The 15,599-nt window shown below is 41.8% G+C and overlaps 1 protein-coding gene across 2 annotated transcripts in view; it reads right to left on the bottom strand.

The window, feature by feature from the left end:
- The window catches only part of arhgef10la (Rho guanine nucleotide exchange factor (GEF) 10-like a), a 389,757-nt gene extending 380,815 nt beyond the window's left edge, over nt 1-8,942 (bottom strand). For both annotated transcript variants that reach the window (XM_057845783.1, XM_057845784.1), the window contains exon 1: nt 8,467-8,942. The gene's annotated coding sequence lies outside the window, so the exon portion shown is untranslated. The remainder of the gene's footprint in view (nt 1-8,466) is intronic.
- Between the last annotated feature and the right edge of the window lie 6,657 nt (nt 8,943-15,599).

Genomic DNA, 15,599 nt, shown 5'->3' with positions numbered 1-15,599 from the left:
CAAAGATTCCCAGCTCTAATCATAATGTGTTAATAATTTCACACATAAGTCACTCCTGAGTAAAAGTCGCACCCCCAGCCAAACTATAAAAAAAAAGACTGCGACTTATAGTCCGAAAAATACGGTAATCAATTACTTAAATAATCGATAGCTGCAGCCCTACTCCAAATTTAGGTTAATAGCTCCACTCTTTGATTTGGCATGATCTTTACATACTGTGAGTGCTTTTTGTGGCTGACAGATAAGGTTTTTAACTGCAAAAAAAGAAGCATTAAGTCCATGCAGTCGCAGTCAGGGCTTGAAGTATCAATCTGACAGGTAGGCCGAGCATTTTTGAGGATGAAAGGCTTTTGGATGACTTATAAAAGAACTCCCACTTGGACAAAACAAAGAGCCTCAGGAGTGAACAAAGTAAAAGCTATTCTTCTTATGGGGGGGAATAAGATGACAAAATAGAGATGAAATCGACTCCTACACACCCATCTCCTGACCTACATACAACAGAGAGAAAAAAATCCCCCCACTGTCGAGAAAATTGGGTAATAAGTGAAATGACGTTGCTGGTTAAAAGTGGTCCAACAGGCCAGAAAACTTTGGGACTAATTACCGGCAGCAAAACTGTACTGAAACTTGATTTCTCAATACAACTCATACAAGGGTGCTCTGTCTTCGCAAAGAATGCATGGAATTTGTTACATCTTCAATGTAAACCATGATGTGTTTTCACAGACACGCAATTACGTTCCCTTTTGTAACGCGGTGCTTTGTCAATTAAAGCGGAGCTGAACTCTTACAAATCCTAGGGCTGTATATTTTAACATCTTTTTTGAAATGCAAAATAAACAACTTGACGTGCCACAATTAAAGAATGATCTAGCAAGACATGCAGTCAGTTGCCACTGAACTGGATTCCCCAATAATTTTAATCAAAGATCTTGACAAAGTCAACATTGGAATATGGTTATTCCATAGAAAACTGCGCCTGGATTTGTCGTGGACCACAAGATTTGGGACGAGATATCATTTGGCAAGATGTCACGATACGCAAAAATGGATCACGATATACAGACTAGTTTTATTGCCCAATGATTTGCACAAAATAGCTCATAAATAGTTCAGTCAATTCGCTTTACTAACCCAGAGACTTTACCATTAGTGGCCACCATTCAATTTGTGGCACTCATAAGGCAGGGAGGATCAATTCCGTCTTAATTTGTAAGCTTTAGAACTGGCTTCCACCCACTTCACAAACAATGACAAGTAATAGCAGGCCATTAAATCAAAGGTCATTCAAACTCATTGTTTCGAAACAAAACTAAAATGAACACATAACAACAAACTAAATAGCATAACTAGCAATTAATGAAACAACTTGAACAGTAACTGAAGAAATATTTAGCTCAGAACATGATGTTTGAATGTTATTTACATCTATAGCGCTGCAATGCATGCTGGGAGGGAGGAGGCATGTTGGACGACAACAGCAGTGTTTCCCCTAGGATTTTTTGAAGCTGCGGTGGTGGGCTGCATCGGAGTCGGACTACCTCACCATGTCGTGCTATGGCAAAATTGCGTCATATCATGACTTTTTTTTTTTTTCACATTTTGTTTCCCAAAAAGAACCATAACAAAGGTCCATTTGAAATATTTCATGAACCAGGCTAATGTCGTAGCTCTCAGTAACGGTTCATCTACGTAAAATGCGTAGCTGATTACAGTTACATTACCCTCCGTAATAATACTAGAGATGTCCCGATCCGATATTTGGATCGGATCGGACGCCGATATGGGCAAAAAAATGCGGATCGGTATCAGATCGGCCGACACGGAAAAATTCTGATCCAGATTTCCGATCCAGTTGTTTTTTGAAAATCCGGTCCGGTTTTTCCAGCGCACCGATATACATAATCCATTCCAGTTTTTGCTTCGGTTTCCCTAAAATCCGGTCCGCATTTTACAGCACTCCTTCAACACACTACATTACCGTCTCCCAATTTACCGAGAGACTTTATCGGTAAAAATGTCAGCTGTGTGGGATCATTTCACCTTAAAGGACGACAAAGACCAAGAGGCAGAGTGCAACATATGCCACAATAAAGTCAAGCGTGGTGGTAAAGCTGTAAGAAGTTTTAATACAACCAACGCAACTAACACTGGCAGAAACTTTTGCTATGCGTGACAAACTGGCACTTGACAGTCCCAAAGCCCAGGGAATAACAAGAGTCGTTGCCGAAGAATTTATTCTGGATGACGAGCCATTATCTCTCGTGAGTAAAGACGCACCATCCAACACTTTGATGTTGCATTCCAGAGAAGTGGGAAGTCGGATTTATCCCACTCGGATGGTACCAGTTCCGACCTCAAAGCGTTCCAAGCAAATGTAAACAACAAAGATGGCTGATCGTGACGAGGTGTGTTTTATTTTGGCCATCCAAAGACATTTTGACCTCCAGCGAACCTGCCTTCCTATTAGCGATCAAATAGTAGAGGAAAAACGACGGCTGCGTTATTGCCCACACTGTAAACTGCCTTTTTTTAGTTACATCCTTTGCTGATCGTCAATATAAAAAAACATAGCACAACAAAGATAATTCACTGTATGATAAAAAATACATGGCGTCTCAAATAAACTTGATTTACTTCATTATTGTGTTATCATTCGTTTTCTTGAGCGCCATTTTGTCCAGTGACGTCAGATTGAAACAACTTGGAAGTCGGGGTAGTTATTTTTTCTCTGACTTCGCGACTTGGACCTCCCAGTTCAAGTGGTGTTCCAATTATATTTTCCTTGTCGGAGGTCGGAAAAGTCCGTCATCCCACTTTTCTGGAACGCAGCATTAGAACCACGGTACAACATGCTCAGACGTCATTACATCCTTGAGCGATTCGGCCGTGGAAGATTCGAGAACGATTCACAAACATCAAAATTCCGATTATTGAAATATGTCAAGTAAAGCGGAACTAATACACAGCGGGGTCTTCGGGACGCAATGAGAAACGGACCGCATTGCGTCCCGAGAGTAAACATCATGCTTGTCTAATAGATATCATATGTATGTAGAACTAGATGCACAATGACAGACTCGACAGCGTTAGCAACACATGCATTGAAAACTAGGTGCGTTAGTAAACAGCCGCCATCTTAAAGCAGGAGACTTCCCTTGTAGGCTGTTGTAGTGAACCTTCCAAGCGAACCTAATTTATCTAAAATACTCCTAAATCGGCAAAATCTTGACTTGAATCTATCTTCAAAACAGTTTTAAAACTTTGACATGTCAAAAGTAGACAGAAGGGAAATTATGGAATAACGGGAGCGATTTTAACAACTTTAACAGTTGATTCACAAAATTAAATTAATTGAATGTAGTTTAAAGCTGATGATACAGAATGGGGACTTGAGTATTTTATTTACTGTTTTAAAATGTTAACTTGATAATGAAATAGTCGTTTATTCAAACCTGAGAGGCTTTTTATACAATTTTTTAACTAATGCACGAAAAATTAAAAGCATCTAATAGCTTGGGGGATTTGTGGGATTTTCCACTGACAGTTTACAATATTATTTGCACGTTTTACTGACTGACTATGCCATTTCTGTTTCTTATTTAGAATGTTTTGTGTTTGTCACTGAATAAACAGGTCAGTTTCTTGTTACCAACTGTTGTGTGTTATTCAAACTCACCTAATTCAGCTGGCTAGTTGTTATCAAGAGTTCTAAAACCCTTTTCAAAATGAGTCTGACAACTAAGTAAGGAGGCTAAATAACTTTAAACTTTAATACATGCTCAGATAGGTCGGTATCGGTATCGGCCGGTATCGGATCGGAAGTGCAAAACAATATCGGTATCGGATCGGAAGGGCAAAAACCTGGATCGGGACATCCCTAGTCCACACATCACTTTGACTAATGTATTCAAATAACGCACCCTGGTCCTGCTCACCCTAAATTCATAGTCGTTTTCAGTTAGCATAGCTGGTTGCAACAATGCCATTCCCAGTAGCAACACAAGCCAGGTTGAAAGCAGCGGAATGAAGCTATTTTTACTAGCTCGCTTGAAATAAGGAGCACTTAAGACTTTGCAAACAGCTGTAAATCTGCCACCAAAAAAAGCAAGAGTGCAGCAAGCGACAATAAACGTCCCACACGGGAACAAATGTTGGCGATGTACGAGAAAGTCACGGATGAGGAAATGCAACTTTTTGGACTTTCCTCCAGGCAAACAATTGCACAAGGCTCAACAGCACGAGGATCTAAAACGTTGCCAGGCGCTGATGTTACTGGAGCGTTTCCTTCCACTTTCCCTAAAGACTTACTATCTTTAAATGGTTCACCCTGCGCCAATATGTCTTTGGTCTCAACAACCTGAGTGGGAAGCTGTTAGAGCTGACACTGCCTGGCTAAGATAGACAATTAGTCACTATGACTAGGGCTGGGCGATATGGCTTAAAGTAGGTCTCACGGTAAATTGAGCAGATTTACCTCGATAGCGATAAATGACGCTAAATTCGCCCAAGAGGACTGTTACACAATTTGAAAATCTGAATCAATGTGTGAAATACAAATGAACTGTTTCTCATTGATTTATTTACCAGAGTTCAATTCAACTTAAACGATTGTACATGTAGTCGAAACATTAAGGATATAAAAATTTCTTGTAAACCATAAGAATTCAAGTATGATCACTAATAACAGCTTGTATGACTTGAACAATGTACAACATTATAAAAATCAATACGACAACTGTGCAAACATGTCATTGTAACACAAATGACTTACAGTTTGGACAAAACACTTCAAACAGACAACTTATTGTTCATGGCTGTTGTGACATAATTACTCAACACAAGTGTTCACTTCAAGGTTTCAGGTTTTTTTTCTCCAGAGCATTTTTTAATACATGCACGCACACATGCACCCCCCACACAGACGCACACACACACATTAAAGCTATATTGCTCGTTTGCCAATGAAACATTTTCAGATTTTATCATGGCAGTAATGACTCAAAATGAAGCAAGCACATACAGAAAATTAGCTGTGGCCCTTAAACAGTCATATAGGCTTCACTGTTGCATTATAATTTATGCTGAATGCTTTACCCTCATAAAAGATATCAAATAAATCACACACACAGAGATACAAAATAACATGACATACTAATTGCTAGTTGCCTGGTACACCAGACTCACCGCTGTTCCAGCTATTGAGTCTGGCCACCATTCCCGCGGATACAATTTCCAGGGCGGAGCAAGCCATAGCAAACAGACAGCGGAGTGGACCAATCAGCGACGGGCAGACGTGACGTTAGTAAAATGACGACGGAATGACGGACTTGCCCGCGGAAGTAAACATACAAAGAGAGCGGACTTTATTCAACATGGCTAGCGCGAGACAGACTGTTGTCAATGACTCGTGTCGATGTGTTTTTGGTCATTTAAAACGGATTTTACGATGGATTGGAACATATTCTCGGCTCTGCCGTTCACCATCTGTGTTGTTGTGGAGACGACTTTCGACGCGCAAGAGTAACGTTGCTCGTTAAGAACACGTCACGCAAATAAACGAATCTGATTTGTCGATTGATTTTGTACCTGTTCGAGAGGCCGTTAACGGGCTGGTTCCCAGACTATACTCTCAGTGTTTGAAAAACACAGGGAGAATAGTCTGGCAGAGCCAGGCAAAATTGCTAGATGCAGTCCGTGCCAAATCCACTCATTAAGTTCAGCCATTTTGACAAGGTTAGAGCCGCTATCCGACTCTATCACGTTCATTTTATAGCGTTAGCCGCTAGTGTTAGCCTGTGGCCTGGCTACCGGTAGAAAGCACCCTCTCCTGAAATCGTGAGAAACAAGGAGGAAAGCGAGTGAAAGCTCGTTTGGAGGTCACCAAGAGTCTACTTAACGTCGGGTGAAAGTGTGGCAAAGCTCCCTTAAGCCTGACTCTATCACGTTTGCTTGTTGCATAAAGTCAGTATGCATCTCGCCTAATGCAATCTTCTGATATGCTTGCAAGCATGACCACGAATGGAATTGTTTTTCACTGAAACTGCTGATATATATATGTTCTTTTTTAAATTATGACAAAGCAGCGAACAGGAAGGGGTTACGGGGGAACAGAAGAAAAGAAACACAAACAACAAGAAATACATTGAATGCCTAAACTAACTATTAATATGCTGGTGCTATCGTCAGCTAAATGTATTTCCAGTTGACACCATGTGGGGGGCCTGTTGACCAGGGAAAGAAGGGGAAGGGGGTGGGGAAGTGTTGGCAGAGTTAACCCTCACAGCGGTACACGTTGCGTACCTTTTCAGTTAGCGAAAGCACCGAATATAAAAAGTAGATACAAACTGTTCAAAAGGAGGACAATGAGACGCTGCTGCTTGCTTGGTCACTCGCTGCACACACACTGACTGCATGCAGGGGGGCATTTATTCACCACCACACAGGTGCACACAATCAGGTCAATTAACACATAATTGAGAGCATAGTTTAACAGGAAGTCTATAAGCTAAGTGATTGCGAGGGGTAGCGTGTACACAAATCAGCTCTGTGATTTAGAACCCAGTAATCATGATAATGCCTTGTGGGTGTAAGCCCGTTGGCAACCGACCCTACGCCGCCCCACTGCCAGTCCCGGCACCAGGACCCTCCACCCGAGCGCGCCCAATCACATCCAGCCGCACGCAGGCCCCACCAAACACACTCATAGTTTTGCCTCAGATAATCATCGACTTTTAACTGCCAAAGCAACAAGGCTCATGACCTATTTTGCAAGATCTGCAAGAAGAGTTAATCACCAAACGTTCCAGACACACCTCCTTATTTGTATATAATGAAGGCCTAGCCCTCTGTTTAATGTGCATTTCTCTACACGGCTTGTCCTGTAACTAAGTGCACCCAGAAATTTCTGAAATTATAACTGCACAGTATTGATCTCTTGCCTCCAGTCTTCATTCAACAATCCAGTCCAGCCGTCTCACCTGAATTGAAAACGAACACGCGGAGGACCAACAAGCGATAGCCACTAACGTTAGCCTACCGGGCTTCTGTTTGTTTGAGTTCCTGATGACCATGTGACACAATACGTAAGCACACTGATTGCTTTCTTAAAGGGGAATGAACATAGCCGAACAACACAGAGTCAAGGCGGGATGAAAAGACTATATTTCCTTGTTTTATTAAATTACCGAATCTATCGACATTGTCAAAATTACGTCGGTCATCGTGAAGAATTTCAGTAAGGGTACATTTTTGGTATACAGCGAGTAAATTTAATTCCAACTAATTTGGATTCCTAGGAATATCATATCAGAAAGTAAACCCGGTAGCACACGCCTTGTGCTATCAGCAGATGCTGGATTATTTACTCTTTGAGTGTGAATTGTGCCTGTGTCATCAGTTTGGCTTTCACCTGCCTTGCCGCATGCTGGCAACGCACCCTCGCGAACAACTCGGCTAATGTGATGGATGTGCCGAGGAAGCAGCAGTATTGATGTTGCTGTCGTAAGTCAAGGTCACCCATCTGTCAGAACAATAGTGCACTGCCTTTATATGTCACTATTGTGGCAAGACAAGGGTGCGTTTAAAGCACTGGACACGCAAACAAGGATTGCATTCATCTTTTAAAAAGATGACAAGAGTACAAACAAATGGTAGCTTTTGTAACTTTGCGGTTCTTTTCTGCACCGACAGGTGAGCGACACTGGTATCACCTGGATTTTTAAGCCCCGCCCTATTACATATTATTCAAGTTTACCCTAGGAAGACACATTCAACAACTTTTGGACAAACTGGAATGGATTTTAAAAGAGTAGGCTCCTACAAATGCTAATTTTTCTTCCAGTATCACTTCCCCTGCTGTCTTCAGGGCACAAATCCCCGTTGTGCAATTTTTGCCGGCTCAGTGTTGTTGTCAAGCGAACCTTCAAGCATATCAATGGAGTTTTGTGCGTGTCCGGGCTTCCGGAGGGGTGCGTGAATGGATTGGGCTGTGACTAAGAAGACAACAATGTTGTACAGTGAGCCCCCACCACCCTGAAAGATGGAGGAAATGCAAATCAGGGCTATGCTTCTTCCCCTTAAACCCTCTCTTCCCAAGATGGGACCCCCATTGACGCTGTGTGACGTCCTTCTCAGGAGGGGAGGCTATTTATAACTCGGTGTCCCGCCCTGTCATTGGCTGGTGCCCGGTCCAGGGTGTTCCCCACTTTGCATGCCAAAAGTCAGGTGGGATTTGCTTATGTGCCCTGTCATTGGCTGGCAAGTACCTGTAAAGTCTATAATGGAAAATGAATGATTGAAGAATTAGGGAATGACACAGTATTGCAGGCTTTCATCTTTCCTTGAGGAGGAACCCCAAAACAAGGCCCCTGAACCCCATTACTCACTGCTCAGTACTCCCACCCCCCATTATTGATCCCCACTCTTGTGCTGCCTCTGCAAAATGCAAAGAAAAAGCCTCACCTCTGCGTCCTCTGCTTGCTTCAATGCTGGTAAACTCGCATAAAAATCCCACTTCTCATCTTTGGAGTGTCTTCGTTTCGTGTCCCGTTGGCAAGTAGGTACGCTCGTACGCCACCTCGCTAGCCGGCTGTAGTCGTCCTTCGTCGCGCCTTTCTCTGTTAAGCCCTCGCCGCCTTTTCAGTAGTGCTTTCCCCCCAGCTTCCATCCCTGTCTGTCCTTTCTTCGCTTCGTCTCCCTCCTCCCACCGTCCACGACCCCGCGCTGTTACCCAGACAGCGGCACAAAAGCTGGACGACCGAGGGAGAGCTCTCACGCTACACCGGCCAATGGCGAAACAGGTCAACGACAAGTGAGTGACCAATAGGAGGGATCGAGCAGGGATTTTGGACCAATCACGGAGAGGTTAGGGGGTAAATAGGCGGGCATAGCGGAATTAAAACCAATCTGTCTCGGCGGTCGCTTCCGGGTTTCGCTTAATTTTTGCGGCATTTCTATTAAAACTTTTTGGGGGAAGTACATTAAATGATATATTGATCTTGTTTGATACTATAATATGAAAGTAGAGGTATAATTATTGTTTGTTTAAAGATTTAATACTCGGCATACTTTTCGCTGTAACAGTGGCGTAATACATGCTGAATATACGTAATGCAATACATAATGCTTGAATTCCAATGACATTATTTGTTACTAGTATTACTACTATTTTGTTACTACGTTTTTTAGTCACAAACAAAAGTTCGCTAAGAAATCTCCTATATTGACATTTTTTGGGTCAAAAATAGATTATACACTAAAATGAGTAAGACTAACTAACCTTTTTTTTTTTTTTTTTTTTTTTTTTTTTGAAGCCTCTGGTTAAAAATGTATCTTTTTTTTTTTTTCAAGTTAAACTGTATATATTATCTTTTTGATTAATGTGAAGCGGTTTGCAATGTTAAGAGTCTTTATTGCTCAATTGCTGTGTCCAGCTCTGTAACTCTCTGCACTCTGTGAACTCTCCTGTATTCTCTCTAATGAGCCGGAACGCGCGCAGCTCTTTATAGTGTCTGTCACGTGACTGTGACGCAGCCGGTAACGCGCTCGGCCAAACAGACACACAACTACGGTGGGTGAATTATGTCCAACAAAGTGTCACCACAAATGTCTATTATTTTGTAATGATAATGTAACCAGTATGAATACATCTGTATTTGTCAATTTTTTGTCAATTGTTTTTTGAAGCAGATTTTTGTAAGCATGCAAGTTTGAATTAAAGAAAAAAAGCCTCACCTTCTATATGGAATAACTAACTGTATTTTCAAGGAGTCATTAAAAAACTGACACAGTCAAAGCCTGACTCAATTGGCTGTTTATAAGACTTATTTTTATTTTACATTTTATAAGGGAGAGCTGAAAGCCTTTTAATGTTGGAGCCTGGAAGAGTTTCAATGTGCCACAGGGAAGTTTTGTTATATTCCCTTTATTTTCATCCCCTGTATAAAGTGTGTGTATGTGTGTATATTTATTTTTAAAAAATTTTAAAATCGTCTCGCCCACCCGGGCGATATGGTCTCTCCTCGCAAGTTCCGGTCCTCTACCAGAGGCCTGGGAGCTTGAGGGTTCTGCGCAGGATCTTAGCTGTCTGTCACGCCTGGGTGTGGGTTGTCATGTCTTGGTATATTGTTGTCTCTTCCTGCTTTATTTTGAAGGCTCAACCTCCTGTTTCCACCACTCACCCTTCCTGCTGTCTCACCTGTCTCTGATTATGATTAGCTATTGTTCCCACCTGTGCCCCATTCCTCATATGCTTAAATTGTTTGTCACTCCCTAGTCTTGTGCCAAAGTGTCTTCGCCGTTCGTTGCCACCAAAGCCAGTCCATAGCCAAAGATATTCTAAGTTGTAAGTTGTTCATAGTATTCTGCCATAACTCTTTGTTATTTTGTGCCTCATGCCTAGCGCTTTGTTGTAATGGTATACTCCAGTGCATTTTGCCTGGCTCTCTTGTTTCTCGTTTTTATTATTTTTGTTTCATAGCCCGTTATTTCCTCCTACTGGAGCGCCCTTAGTTTGTACTTGCCTCTGGCCATTTTAAGTTATTAAAAGACTGAATTCTGCATCTGAGTCCGCTCATCTTGTCTTCTGAATGGAGATGTCCGACGTTGTTCCTGGTATCTGTTGGAGCCATTCACCCAGCTTGGAGGTTACTGCCCCTAGTGTCCCGATCACTACTGGCACCACTGTTGCCTTCACTCCCCACATTTTCTCCAACTCTTCCTTCAACCCTTGATATTTCTCCAGCTTTTCGTGTTCTTTTTTCCTGATGTTGCTATCGCTCGGGATTGCTACATCTATCACTACTGCCATCTTCTGATGTTTATCCACCACCACTATGTCAGGCTGGTTGGCCTTCACCAGTTTGTCTGTCTGGATGTGGAAGTCCCACAGGATCTTGGCTCGGTTGTTCTCGACCACCTTTGGAGGTGTCGCCCACCTTGACTCTGGGGTCTCCAGTCCGTACTCGCCACAGATATTCCTGTACACTATGCCTGCTACCTGGTTATGTCGTTCCATGTATGCCATGCCTGCCAGCATCTTACACCCTGCTGTGATGTGCTGGACTGTCTCAGGGGCCTCTTTGCATAGCCTGCACCTGGGGTCCTGTCTGGTGTGATAGACCCCGGCCTCTATTGATCTTGTGTTTAGGGCCTGTTCTTGTTCTGCCATGATCAGTGCCTCCGTGCTGTCTTTCAGTCCGGCCTTTTCCAGCCACTGGTATGTTTTTCCCATGTCAGCTACCCCCTCAATTTGTCAGTGGTACATACCATGCAGCGGCTTGTCCCTCCATGATATCGCCTCAGGGTCCTCCTCTTTACTGGGCTTCTGTTGCCTTAGGCATTCACTGAGCAGGTCATCACTGGGGGCCATTTTCATGATGTACTCTTGGAGGGATGTAGTTTCCTCCTGGATAGTGGCTCTGATGCTCACTAGTCTTCGGCCTCCCTCTTTCCGCTTTGTGTGGAGCCTCAGGATGCTGGACTTAGGGTGAAACCCTCCTTGCATTGTAAGGAGCTTTCTTGTCTTGATGTCGGTAGCCTGCATCTCCTCCAGTGGTCAGGATACGATGCCAGCAGGGTATCTGATTACTGGTAGGGCATATAGTGGGGCAAATAAGTATTTAGTCAACCACCAATTGTGCAGGTTCTCCTACTTGAAAAGATTAGAGAGGCCTGTAAATGTCAACATGGGTAAACCTCAACCATGGGAGACAGAATTTGGGGGGAAAAAATCTGAAAATCACATTGTTTGATTTTTAAAGAATTTATTTCCAAATTAGAATGGAAAATAAGTATTTGGTCACCTACAAACAAGCAAGATTTCTGGCTGTCAAACAGGTCTAACTTCTTCTAATGAGGTCTAACGAGGCTCCACTCGTTACCTGTATTAATGGCACCTGTTTTAACTCATTATCGGTATAAAAGACACCTGTCCACAAGCTCAGTCAGTCACACTCCAAACTCCACTATGGCCAAGAACAAAGAGCTGTCGAAGGACACCAGAGACAAAATTGTAGACGTGCACCAGGCTGGGAGGACTGAATCTGCAATAAGGTAAAACGCTTGTTGTTAAGAAATCAACTGTGGGAGCAATTATTAGAAAATGGAAGACATACAAGAACACTGATAATCTCCCTCGATCTGGAGCTTCATGCAAGATCTCACCCTGTGGCGTCAAAATGATAACAAAAACGGTGAGCAAAAATCCCAGAACCACACGGGGGGACCTAGTGAATGACCTACAGAGAGCTGGGACCACAGTAACAAAGGCTACTCAGTAACACAATGCGCCGCCAGGGACTCAAATCCTGCACTGCCAGATGTGCCCCCCTGCTGAAGCCAGTACACTTCCAGGCCCATCTGCGGTTCGCTAGAGAGCATTTGGATGATCCAAAAGAGGACTGGGAGAATGTGTTATGGTCAGATGAAACCAAAATAGAACTTTTTGGTAGAAACATAGGTTCTCGTGTTTGGAGGACAAAGAATACTGAATTGCATCCGAAGAACACCATATCCACTGTGAAGCATACGGGTGGAAACATCTTGCTTTGGGGCTGTTTTTCTGCAAAGGGACCAGGACGACTGATCTGTTTAAAGGAAAGAATAAATGGGGTCATGTATCGAGATATTTTGAGTGAAAATCTCCTTCCATCAGCAAGGGCTTTGAAGATGAGACGTGGCTGGGTCTTTCAGCATGACAATGATCCCAAACACACAGCCAGGGCAACAAAGGAGTGGCTTCGTAAGAAGCATTTCAAGGTACTGGAGTGGCCTAGCCAGTCTCCAGATCTCAACCCCATAGAAAATCTGTGGAGGGAGTTGAAAGTCGGTGTTGCCCAACGACAGCCCCAAAACATCACTGCTCTAGAGGAGATCTGCATGGAGGAATGGGCCAAAAAACCAGCAACAGTGTGTGAAAAGCTTGTGAAGAGTTACAGAAAACATTTGGCCTCTGTCATTACCAACAAAGGGTACATAACAAAGCATTGAAATGAACTTTTGGGATTGACCAAATACTTATTTTCCACCATAATTTGCAAATAAATTCTTTAAAAATCAAACAATGAGATTTTCTGTCCCCCCCCCCCCCCCCCGAATTCTGTCTCTAATGGTTGAGGTTTACCTATGTTGAAAATTACAGGCCTCTCTAATCTTTTCAAGTAGGAAAACTTGCACAATTGGTGGTTGAATAAATACGTATTTGCCCCACTGTATATCAGTTGACGATCGGTCGACCTCTAACCCTATACTTATTTGACCCACTGTATTTGTAGCTGTCCAGCACATCAGTTATGTTGCCTTCGGGTAGTTCAGCCCCTTCAGTTGAGATCACCTTCCCTCTTCTGGAAACCATTCGCCCACATTTATCTAGTCCACTAGATGTAAATGGGTTACGTAAATGGGGTTCTCCAGGGTAAAATTGTATATCAATAGTAATTTAGGGAAGTTCAGTGACCTAACATTCTGTAAAGTCATTTGGTTTTATGGAAATACAATAAAATACTTATTTTAATTGTTTTTTTTTTTTTTTATTCAAATGTTTCCTTTGCTTGTTTTGTTATCACTAAGTTACTCAAGAGAATGCCCCCGGCCCCTAGGGGGCAGCGCCGTTCCATTGTAATGTTATTCATCTCAACAGTGGGAGAGGTGGAACTTGGTAGTTGTATGAGACGTTTATGCTATTGCTATGTGCTATTTGTGCTCCACACATATTTCTGTAAGTCTACTCTCTGTTAATGTCAATTATGTGCATCTTGTTGTATTTTGGCTTACATATGTACAGAGAAAGATATGTTATCTGTTGTGTTAGTACTTGTTGTTCTGTTTTCAGTTAAGTTAGTATGCTGTGGCTAATTAGATATTTTCTTGTTCTTCAGGGTTCCCTCATCTTTGTCAATAAATGAGAATTATAACTTGACATTGAGGGGTATTTCTTCAGTCACCCTTAAGAAAAAATTAAAATTTTGAAGAGTGAAAATATTCTTTAAAATGATCATGCAGTAAAGGATAATACTTTTTTAATAATTTAAAATAAAAGATTTACTTGAATTTCACATTTACCATGTATGTATTGTATCGTTACAACAATTATCTTCAAAAAATCAAAACAAATTAATTGTAAAAGTCATGTATTAGCCTATGTATCTTTAATTTTTTAACTTATCATTATAACTGTTTTTCAGCAGTTTCGTATATCAAATTTAAACTTGATGAGTTATGCCCTGCTATTTAGGATAATTAGTTTAACTGTAATAATAATAATTTGAAATACAAATAAGGGTTAGCCTAATGTTAATAAAGTGGTAATTTCATATTTATTGTTACAATCAAAACTAAAAATAAGTAGTTTAATTAAAATTATGTTTTGCCTACCAGTGTTTTTTCTTTTCGCTTATTATTTATGTAATGTAATTTTCGGACTATAATCCACTACTTTTTTTCCTTCATTGTGAATCCTGCAGCTTATTTGTTGATTTATTTGGGTTATTAGGTAACTTTATTTGACAGCGGCGTCAACACACTGTCATAAGACCCTCATAATTATGACATGACACTATCATTGGCATTACGAAATGCTTATGTCATTGTCATCCGGTAAATTATGTCACTAACTCCATTTATGTCCAGCTAGGATCTTTTATATCCATTCAAAAGTGAGATAATTTGCCATATAACACCAAATGACATCTGTTATAATCAATTCATAAATGCTCATGTCAGTGTCATGTCATAATTACAGTGGGGAGAACAAGTATTTGACACACTGCCGATTTTGCTGGTTTTCCCACTTGCAAGCCATTTAGAGGTCTGTAATTTGTATCATATGTTCTCTTCAACGGTGAGGGACGGAATCTAATACAAAAATCCAGAAAATCACATTGTATAATTTTTAAATAATAAATTTGTATTTAACTGCATGAAATAAGTATTTGATACATTACCAACTAGTAAATATTTCGGCTCTTAGTTCTTTTTTAAGACCCCCTCCTGTTCTCCACTCATTACCGGAAGTAACTGCACCTGTTTGAACTTGTTACCTGTATAAAAGACACCTGTTCACATGCTCAAACAAACAAACTCCAACCTCTCCACAATGGCCAAGACCATAGAGCTGTGTAAGGACATCAGGGATAAAATAATAGACCTGCACAAGGCTGGGATGGGCTACAGGAAAATAAGCAAGCAGCTTGGTGAGAAGGTAACAACTGTTGGAGCGATTATTAGAAAATGGAAGAAGTTCAAGTTGACGGTCAGTCTGCCCCGTTCTGGGGCTCCATGCAAGATCTCACCTCGTGGGGCATCACTGATCATGAGGAAGGTGAGGGATCAGCCCAGAACTACACGGCAGGACCTGGTCAATGACCTGAAGAGAGCTGGAACCACAGTCTCCAAGAAAACCATCGGAAACACATTACGCCGTCATGGAATAAAATCCTACAGCACACGCAAGGTCCCGCTGCTGAAGCCTGTGCATGTCCAGACACGTCTGAAGTTTTCCACTGACCATCTGGATGATCCAGAGGAGCAATGGGAGAAGGTCATGTGGTCGGATGAGACCAAAATTGAACTTTTTGGTCTAAACTCGGCTCGTCGTG

Source organism: Corythoichthys intestinalis, chromosome 9 (assembly GCF_030265065.1).
Source record: "Corythoichthys intestinalis isolate RoL2023-P3 chromosome 9, ASM3026506v1, whole genome shotgun sequence".
NCBI lineage: Eukaryota > Metazoa > Chordata > Actinopteri > Syngnathiformes > Syngnathidae > Corythoichthys > Corythoichthys intestinalis.
This window is presented reverse-complemented; position numbering and strand designations above follow the sequence as displayed.